The sequence below is a fragment of the Dipodomys spectabilis genome, unplaced genomic scaffold, assembly GCF_019054845.1.
Source record: "Dipodomys spectabilis isolate Male_0828 unplaced genomic scaffold, ASM1905484v1 ptg000272l, whole genome shotgun sequence".
NCBI classification, from domain to species: Eukaryota; Metazoa; Chordata; class Mammalia; order Rodentia; family Heteromyidae; genus Dipodomys; species Dipodomys spectabilis.
The window spans coordinates 1,055,197-1,065,348 of NW_024870949.1; positions in this window are offsets into that span (position 1 = coordinate 1,055,197).

The window sequence follows — 10,152 nt, forward strand, 5'->3', positions numbered from 1 at the left end:
GATCTCAACACAAAAAGTCACCAAAGAAAATCCAGTAATACATGGAGGTTGAAAAACACACTTTTGAAACCTCAGTGGGTCATGGAAGAGCTGAGAAACGAAGTTCAAATGTTCATGATATTCAACAAAAATTGTCACAGAGATTATCTGCTCCTCTGGGACACAGCAAAGGCATGATTCAGAGGCAACTTTATAGATCTGTGTTCCTACATCAAAAAATTGGAGAGATCTGAAACCAACAATTTAATGAGATCTGACACTCCTTGAAAAAGAGCATCAAGATAAACCCCAATCCAGTAGATGGAAAGAAACTACAGAAAGCATTATACTCAATGGTGAAAAACTAAAGCTATTTCCGATAAACTCAGGAACGAGACAAGGATGCCCACTCTCTCAATTGCTCTTCAATCTAGTATTAGAATGCCTATCTACAGCAATAAGACAAGATGCAAACATAAAGTGGATTCAAATAGGGAAAGAAAAAGTAAAACTCTCCGTCTTTGCAGATGACATGATCTTGTATTTAAAGACTCCACTCCCAAGTTACTCAAGGTGACTCAAAACTTGGGCAAAGTAGCAGGGTATGAAATTAACCATCAAAAATCAATGGCTTTTCTGTATGCCAACATTGAGAAAATTGTGTCTGAAATTAGGAAAGCATCTCCATTCGTAATAGCCCCATAAATAAAAATACCTAAGAATTAACTTAACCAAAGGCGAGAAGGACCTCTATGATGAAAACTTTAAATACCTGGAAAAGAAAAAACAGATTTAGAAAGTGGCAAAAACTCCCATGTTCCTAGATTGGAAAGATCAACATCATGAAAATGGCAATACTTCCCAACGCTATCTACAAATTGAATGTGATACTTATCAATATTCCAACCTTATTCTTCAAGGAAATAGAAAAAGCAATCCAAAAATTCACATGGAACAATAAAAGACCCCGAATAACAAAAACGATCCTTAACAGAAAGAACAGTGCTGGAGGAAAAGCAATACCAAATTTCAAACTCTTCTAAACAGTTTTTAAATATTTTGCTTTTCTGCTGAAGTTTAAGTATTTAAATGGTATCATCAAAGTATATTCCTTGGGTACTTGGGGCAGTTTTTTATAAAGTTTTTAACTAATGGCTTCTAAGAATTCTTAATTGCTATAATATTTGTTTTATTTTAATTTCAGTATAATTTTATTGTAAAGGTAATGTACAGAGGGGTTACAGTTACATAAATAATGTAATGAGTACATTTCCTTTGGAAGGAACATTGTTATCCCCTCCATCGATTTTTTTGTACACTGAAAAAATTACTGATGCTTTTGTTGTTGCTATTGATCAAATGTACTTTTGCTTTCTTTGTTCACGCATTTTTTATTATAAAATTGATGTAAAAAGGGATTACAGTTACTTAAGTCAACTAAAGAGTACACTTCATTTTATTTTCTATATTTCAAATTTTGATCTTAATTACTCATTTTCTTGTTTCTTTAGGATAATTCTTTTTTCAGAGGTGTAGGGTTAGTTAATTTAATTTTGCATGATTTTTACACATGTAAATTATTCAGACACATATATGTTGCTTTTAAAATATTTAACATGTGAATATTTAAAATTATTTTCTTAATTTTTATATGGTTAGTGAATTTAAATAAATTGATTTTCTTATAGTTCTAAACATATTTTTCCAGGTAACAAATAATTACTGTATATTCAAGAAGTACATACTATATTAAGAAAGCCTTCATTTCCTGGTCACTTTTTTGGAAATATTTGTAATTGAATTAAAGAAAAGTTTGAGCTGGGCATGGTGATTTGTGGCTTCAATTTTCTACCTATGGTAGGAACTGCAAATAGGGTTTGTAATTCGGGAGAGCCTGAGAAACTATGAGACCTTATCATAAAAATATCCAGAGTGAAATGATTAGAGATATAGCCACCCATAGTAAGACATAGAGCACCTGGTTATCATATTCTAAATCTTGAGGTTAAAACACCAGTAACAGTAATCGTTTGTCAAAATTAAAGGATACATGTTTCAACATGTTTATTATTTAAGACTTATTTGCAAAGGTTCTCATGTCTTCTTTTTCTTAATTTTCAATTTACTTAATCTATAAGAATCCAAGTATACTGTGACTATTTGATTTCTAGTAAACGTTTAAATAGTATGAGCAATATTATGATTACATATATTAACCTATTTTTATTATTTGTGATAATTTCCAATATTTAATATTATAATATCAATATTCCAAATGTGTGTATGTGGTGTGTGTGTATGTGTGTGTGTATGTTTTTGTGGTTTTTGTATGGGTATGCTTTGTGTGTACTTTCTAATGCTTGGGAGATCACACCATTATTTCACATATGCTATGTCAAGATTTCACCACTGAACTATACTGTGTAGTTATAATGTAAACAGTGTTTTAAATTATGACTTTTAAATTTTCATTCCTAGTATGTTTTTCAAAATTATATATGATAAAATGTGATCCATTTTCTATCCAAGTTAGCAATTTTTATTGTTATTTTATTGGTATTTAGAATATTTCCACTGCTTTTTCACTTCCAAATTCTTGTGTTTGTTATTGATAAAGGCTTTACTTTGCTTCTTTTCTCTCTTCATTCTGTTTGCCTTTAGAGTGTACCTATTGTTTCCTTTATTTCTTTGGAAATTAATTATCATATTCCTATTACATTTTATTTACATTGTAAGAGGTCTATACAATGCTTTTCTTTCTATTTTATTTTTCCCATTTTCTCTGACTCTCAGTCCACACTATTAGGTGGATTAAAAAGAAACTTGATTAAGGACACTGATTATTTTCCTCCTTCTCTTCTCTGAAGTCTTTCTGTTTTTGAAAAACAATAACAATGACATACAGCTCCTAGGTGGACCCTCATTCTATCCCCCCTCACTCTCCTCTGTAGTACAGCTCAAGTCGTTATCATTCAACTTTATTATGCTATAGTGTTAACTAAATCTTAAGTCATTCCTAAATTAATTTTAGTTGTTTTAAGCATTTTCTAAAGACATTTTTCCCTATATAATATCTTGGGTCTTCTGTTTTCACAAGGTGCAAAATATAAGTGACTATCAAACATCTAGATATCTGTAGAATGTTGGTCCACCTGCTCAATAAACTTGTATATAAATTCAAGGAAGACAGGTCAGTCAGAACAATCTTGTAAAATGGTGTAGCTTGAGCACTCATACTAGATTTGAATCTTATTACCATGTTTTTTAGTGAAAGAACCGACACATTGAAGAATGTAACAGATTTATCAAAAATTAATTCTTAGTTTTATTGTCAATAGATTTTGAAAAGGATGCCATAACTTAATGAAATAAAAATAGAATCTTAAATGGGTGTATTGGTACTACTGCCTCTCTAGTTTTAAAGAATGAACTTAGACTACTACCTCAAAACTTATACAAAAATTTAAAATAAAAAAATGATTATCAAACTAAATGTTAGTTGTAAAAACCTACAATACATAAATGTAAAAATTCATGACAATGGATCAGTAAAGGTTTCCAAAAATTTGACACGAAAGCACTAGTGGTTAAAGAAAAGCAAGAATAAACTAATATCAAGGGATAACCTTTCTTAATTCCATGAAAGTAGTGAGAACATATCCAACAGATAGAAGGCACATAATTGTTAATGCTACAATGTTAATGCTACAATGATCCTGAATCTTAAGTATTTTTATATCTTCTCATTCTGTATAAATTTTTCCTGAACAGGATATTCCTATAAAGAACATATGTAAATTAATAGTCAATAGGAGGTGCATATGAATTAAGCTCCTATTTAGTATCTAAGAAAAAAGAAAAAGAAAACTCACTAGTATGACCATAATATAAAAAGATGACACAAAATATAGTAATGCATTTGTGGAGAAATTGATATGCTCCGCATAGCAGAATGGTTTGTGTAATACTGCAGTCATTTTAGCAAGCACATTTTCAAGTCTTCAAAAGGTCAAAGAGAATTGTATATGTTCTAGACATTACAATTCTATGTATGTATTACAGAGAAGTAAAAAAATTGTATGGATCAGGTATGTAGTTCATTGACAGTGCACTTTAACAGTATGAGTGAGAACCTGGAAATAATTCCCCAAAACAAATTTTGAAAAGACACCCTATAGAAGATGTATGCAGGACAAATTCCGGTAACTCAATTTTATATCTATTTTAATATCTGTTCTAAAATTTATAGCATTTCTATTTGTAAAAATTAGGCTTGGAAAAGCTATGATTGTACAATTCACTTCCAAAGCACTAAAATGTATACAATGAAAGGAGATAATATAATGCATGCGAATTTCATATCAGCAAAAAAATAAAACTATAGTTAAAAATTCTTCACACAAAATCCAAAATACTTAAAAAGATGTTTTTGGTGTTGGCTAAAAATTCTTTGTAAACTACAGCTTCTAAAAAAAAGATGTGATTTCTGGTTTTTTTTTTTTTGAGTTTTTTTGTCTGTTTTTTGAATTTATGCAGAGATAACCCAATCAAAAAATGTATGTGATAACTGGAATATCTAGTATTATACATCACTTGTATGTAATTGATAACCTTTTCTGGAAGAAACTTTTAGCAAATGATAGAAAACACAAATCTGTGCATCTGCATTGTATGATAGCCATATGTTACTTGCTCAATACAATTGCTTTTCTCTACTTTGCTAGAAAAAAGTATTCTCAGGATAAGAGCCAATAAAGTGAAAAGACATAATCATCTTGATTTATTTGTGACAAAAACAAATGAAATAAAACAATTCCACTTATTATTAGTAGTAGTATCTATGACGATGATCCTGAATGCCAACATCCATTGAATTTTTGGAATTTTAATTTCTACGAACATATGAAAATTAGAATAAGAAAACAAATATAGTCTTAGAGCAAACCAGCCTTGGAATAACTTTCCTAATTGTTTGAAATTACAAAAGAATTAATACCATTAAAATTATCCTTTCCTATGGAAATCATTGAAAATTTTATCATTTATTATAATTAAAAAACCAAACAAGAGTAATTTTACAGAATAATTACAAATATCATTTTATTACTATCATAAAATAGAATAAAAGACCAGTCCCAATATATTATCATTTTTTTAATTTCGAGTCATTACCTAAGTATCTTAAATAATCTAAATAGTCATGTCTTTAACCTAGACATAAATATTCTATACTTTTTTACCTAACAGTTTTCATGGGCATGTGTTCGTGTTTCTAAGAAATGCTCACAGCAGGTAAAACATGCTTCTGTGAAATTAATGTGATATATTTTGTTGTTGTTCTTGATGTTGATTGCAAGGTTAGGCATTGTCCCTAAGCCATTTTGTGCTCAAAGCCAGCACTCTACATCTTGAGGCATAGAGCTAATTCCTGTTTTTTTGTGGTTAATTGGAGATAAGGATCTAACAAGTACTTTTCTGTCTGGGCTAGATTCGAACACAATTCTAAGACCTCATTTCCCAGAATAGCTCGAATTATAGAGTCACTGGCACTTGGTTTAATGTATTTTTTAATTTTAATTATGCTTCAAGATTTTTGTTTCTCTATAATGTGCATCGTTCTACACATACATTTAGATATATGTACATATTTCTGATGACAATCTCTAAAAATGTATGTCTTTCTACACATAATATATATATGTATATATCTATTTATATATATATATATACAAATATATTTCTGAAGACAGACTCCCTCTAAAACTTTTTATGCTACTATTTTTTTACCTTTTTATTTCAAAGATATACAGTGAATTTTTCCAAAAGTTTCCTAGAATAAAATAAGTAATATTTGAATGGAATGTAGCGTTTATTACTTTTAAGGGAATTTTAGACATACACATAATATTGTAGTAATATTTATAGTATATTACTTGAAATAATTCTGTTCAAACTTTTAAATATTTGTGTGTAGTGGTGGGGAGAGAGGAAGTTAATTCATACTGCTTAGGAAATTGCAAAACTTCAAAAATCTATTCTATAATTTGTTATAAGCACATAGTCAAGCTACCTGTTATGGTTTAGTTATTTTTTGTTTCTTTGTTCAAAGTTTTAATATGGATGCATGCACAGTGGTAACATTAAAATTATTAATCAAAAGACAAATAATCGGAAAATCACAGATACATATCAGAGTTTCAATAGTTATCACTTATGATGCTAATAATTTTGATGAGGATAATGATGACCACAGTATACCCTGATAATGACAATATTGTGATTGAAAAGGAAAAAAAAACTTTACACATTTTGAAGCTGTATTTCCCACATTGAATATATAGTAATAAATAGCGTTGGATTACATACAATAAGAATAACAAGAGGAGAGTTTAAATATCAAGAAATACTATCACATAAACAGGTAGAGACAGTTAAAACCCTAATGTTATTCCTGCAAGTCTCTCTAATGTATACACACTTTTCTTGGTGGTATTAATTTCTTATAAACAAACTTAATTATTTCCACATTTTGATGGGCTAAGATGTAGTTTTCAGCTTAGTGTGATTAGTTCAAAAATATTCTCATATAGATACTATTCAATAATCAATGTTTCCAATGAAATATTAAGGGTATGTTTTCAATACATCTGAAAAAACATGACACTCTTTACACAGTACTACTTACATATCTGTAGTTACCTTAAAAGGAAATAGACCTTAGAGACAGGAGGTGAAATTTATTTTTATTTCTGCAGGAAACAATTTGTGACTTTATACCAACAAACTGAATTTGACTCTTTCCTTATTTGTAAGGTAAGCTGGAAAATGTAAGGACTCTTCACTTTTCTTTTTTCTTGCTCTAGAAATCAACACATATATTGTTCATTATTTCTGGTATATTACATCCATTTATAGATGAGAAATGTAAGGCCAACAGTCAATGTAGTGAGTAAATTATACTAGAATTTGTATCTGTGTTCTTCACTCTCTGTGCTTACAAAGAGAGTAATTTGGTGATGGAAAGGACCAATATGAAAAGACTATGGGAAAAAGCATAATTTGGAAATGGTTGTTTTAGGACTAGTTGACAGTGTTGATTAAATGAAACAGGATGGTGTCAGGTGCATAAAAAGGAGTATATAGAAATCATTTGAGTAGAGGCTGGGAAGGTGGCTCAGTGGTAGAGCGCTTGCCTTGCATGCATGAGGCCCTGGGTTCGATTTCTCAGCACCACATAAGCAGAGAAAAAAAAGCCGGAAGTAGTGATGTGGCTCAAGGGGTAGAGTGCTAGTCTTGAGATGAAGAACTGAGGGAAAGCGCCCAGGCCCAGAGTTCAGGCCCCACCACCCGACCCACCCAAAAAATAGAAATCATTTGTGTTACAGAAAGAGAAAATCTTGATCAACTTATCTAATGGGAAGGAGTAGAAGGGTAAGAAGAAATCTAAAAATCTAATGTGCTTCCACACGTTTGGCTGGCAACTGTGTTAGTGCTACTCTTAGTTATAAGGACCACAGGTGGAAATGATATATTTAGGGGAAAAAATCTGATAGTTCTAAAGTTTAGATGCAAAGATGGGTCTGTTTAGACATCATCAAAATATCCATGACCATGAATATGAAAAAGAATAATAAAATTGGGGATACTATTGAAGGGAAAAGGAAAAGGAAATTCTGACACAAGTGTGAGCAATGTGGGCACCACTGTAGACAAGATTGTGAGAAAGAGATAAATAAGGAAATAAAAAACTAATAAACACAAATTTACAGAAGTAAAGGAAGGAATTTGCAAGAAGATATTGAAAGAAATATGCTATTTGGATTTGAAAAGTAAAAGGACATAGACAAGTTCAATAAGAACATTGTTTTGGACAAAGTCATATTGATAAAATTTTGGGATAGGAATATGAAGACATATTATTATGGATCCATAAATTCAACAGATCCTGTTGATTTTAAATGTTGGGAACCAATGCTTTTATCCTGACCTTAGAAGAATTATACATATATAACTGTCATGAACTTTACTTATACGTATTGTGTGAATATTTTTGAAGACTTTGTTTATTCAGGAGTTTATACATTGAACTACACACAGAGAAGCCTAATTTGTCCTACAGTTCCAATGTGTGGCCCATCTATCCACATCAGTTTGGAATTTTATTGAAATATCTTTAGATATGTTTGGATGTCTTATCAGCCTATTCATTATAAATGTAGGGCAAGTAACACTAAGTATTAGGTTGAGCATACATCATTACTGATGTGACTGAATGCCGTGGACCGGCTCTGTCGGGACAACGGAGGACACCTAGTGGAGGAACTGGAATAGGTGGGGAGATGGCAAACAGACAACTCACACACAAGAGGAGTGGATGCTGAGTGCGATTTAATGCAGAGGATAACAAACTTTTATAGCAAAAGTCTCCATGAGAAAGGGCAAAAGGTTACACAATCTTCATTCTTAGGTGGTCACCAGCTGGTCGCCTGATAGGCACTTGTTTCCAGCTTATATCTATTTTTAAGAAATACAATGGGTTTCTATGATTATCATCAATTAACCATTACTTTTTTCTATAGAGGCCTTAACTATCCCATAAGATCTTTCCTGTTCCTTCTTTAATAGTAAGCACCACAGAGGCCTAGATCTAGCAAGTCTCTTAGTAAATGAAAGAGAGTAACAGGAAGTTCTTCTTCCTAAGAAGTTATCCCAGCAATTGCCATACATTCTTCCTGTTCTAGCCGTGCCTAAAGCTTCTTGTAAATCTCTTACAAACAATTCCTTCTGCTGAAATGGCATCATGAAACCCCAATACTTTTATATTTACTTATGACTTGTCTATTAGCCTCCATAAGAGGGGCTTTCAGGGTAGCATTTAACTCTGGTGAGTTAGTCATATTTTTAAGACACTCATCAGATGTTGGAGTCGTCAACACTCTTAAGAAAGAGCCTTGAATAAGGGAACGTTGAGCATGAGTAAGTACAATGAGCACCAGGAAGAGTAAAAGATTAATAGGCACTCCTATACAGTGAAGAAAAGAAAAACAAGAACAGAAACACATCTTTCCCAGGGGCTTGCCAGCCATTCCAGGAGGTCGGCCTCTCTGAAGCCCCATTCTCTGAGGTAGACTTCAGTGAAGTCCCATTCTCAGAGATAGGTCTCTGTGAAGCCCCATTCTCTGAGGTAGACTTCAGTGAAGTCCCATTCTCAGAGATAGGTCTCTGTGAAGCCCCATTCTCAGGTCTGAAAGCAGGTTTCCCATGCTAAGCAGACTCCACCGGAGTAGGCATGGCAACTGAAGACTCCTCGAATTGATTCTTTTTTAGAATAGAAAATGCCTCACTAGCCATTGACACATCATAACTGCCATATACTCTATTTAACTCTAATTCTTGTTAGGGATATCTCCATGGTGAAATAACCCTGTCAACCAACCTGCCACAAATTCTTATATGTAGAGAATGCTTTTATAAACTTCAAACTTTTATTGAATGGACGAGTTCAGACTTTACCCTCAGCAGTATGACTGAATGCCTAAAAAGATAAGACATTTTGCTTTAATGCCTTTCTTTCATTTTCTCATACCCATTGGCAAGTAGGGAAGAATTCTGATGTAACAATAATACAATGGTGACTTGTACTAACACAACATCTAGGATCTAGTGTTAATTCGGATACTTACTAATTAGCTCTAGATTTTGTGTCTATTTATATTTCTCATGGGAAAACTAATGAGTTCCAAGGAAATTGACCTAAGGAGACTTTCAATTCTAATATCAGTTTGTCTCAAAATGCTTTAAATTCTACATCCTCTAATGTGGGCATAGGTTTACAAATTGGAATTTTTCTCCTTAAAGTGTGAGAACTACCCTATTGCTTATTAGGGACAAAGTACTTTCATACATAGACTGGTCTTGTGCAAACAAGAAGTGGTAGTTGAACAATGTTCTTAGCAGTTTATACAGACAAAATGGAAATAGAACAACTATGAACTCAAAAGGAATGTGCAAAAAAGCGAGAGGTACAAAGTAGAATGTGCCAAGGAAATGCTGAAGTATAATTTCAGCTTAAGAAAAAGTAGTTGTATATCTTGGGGAAAAACTGCTTTAAACTCTTCTGGGATAATTGTACAAGTAGAACTCCCTAACTCTGACTCTAATCAGCCACGTCAT